Raw genomic sequence first — 1,177 nt, 5'->3', positions numbered from 1 at the left:
ATAAAAAGAAAAACAAAAATTTATATATTTTTAAGAGTTTGTTAAAAGTTTTATAAGTTTCTTTATTTTTATTTTAGTTTGTAAAAATATAAGTTTTATTTAATTTATTTTATAAATATATTTTATAAATATAAAACCGAAAAAAAAAATTTAATATATATAAATCTATTATTATTTTTTTTTTTAGATTGTTATAAAGTATTTTATTTTTATCTTAGTTATTAAAGATAAGTTTTATTTAAATTATATAAATATTTTAATTAGATTTTAAAACAGAAAATATAAATACAGAAAATAGAAAAAAAAAACGCTTTAAATTTAAACTGTTCCAGGGTTGAATTTTGGAACCCCGCGACTCGCGGGGTTTAATGCTTGAAATACCGCGACTCGCGGAGCTTTTTCTGACATGCCTGCCAGAAACCCTAACTGCAATTAATACGGAGTAATAATTATTATTATTAATTAATTAAGATTTAGGTTTTAATTAAATTAATATTTAATTTTAATCATTTAGTTATATTAAGTTTTAATTAGTTTTATTTATATATTTAAATTAATACTTTTATAAAATAATATAAAAATAATATTTTTATAAAAATTGTACTTTTTACAACTTTTTGTATATTCTTATATTTTATCCCTTTTTAATCGTTTTAGCGTAACTTTTGTATTTTTCCCTCATATTTAGTTTTAAACTTAGTTTTTGCCATAGTTATTTTTATTTCTAGATTTTTAGGCTTTGCCGTAGAATTCCTTAAGTGCTTTTTCTTTAGACTAAGATTTAGATGCTTTAGAATTTTGCGACGCCTTTTTAAGTTTTAGTTTCTTTTTAAGTTATTTCCATTTGGGATTTAGTTTTTCCTGTAAGCTTTAATATTTTTAGACACCTTTTACCTATGTATCAATTATCATTCCAATTAGTAATCTCAATTTGCGATTATAATTTTAAGTTAGTTGTAGTAATAAGGTTAGGTTAGTCAATTGTTTTTAAGTTTTATAAGTTTCTTTTATTTTTCCGTCACCTTTTATTTTTCAACCATTTTTCTTTTTCGACCTTTTTCGACGAACTCTTTTTCTTTCTTATTTCTCGCTATTCTAGTTTTAGGACATAGATTTTTATTCTACTTCTTATCTAAATTTCTTAAAAGTACGAAAATTTATTTTAAGTGGTTAAATT

Source organism: Rutidosis leptorrhynchoides, chromosome 5 (assembly GCF_046630445.1).
Source record: "Rutidosis leptorrhynchoides isolate AG116_Rl617_1_P2 chromosome 5, CSIRO_AGI_Rlap_v1, whole genome shotgun sequence".
In the NCBI taxonomy this organism is placed as follows: Eukaryota; Viridiplantae; Streptophyta; class Magnoliopsida; order Asterales; family Asteraceae; genus Rutidosis; species Rutidosis leptorrhynchoides.
Note: the sequence above shows the minus strand (reverse complement) of the source record.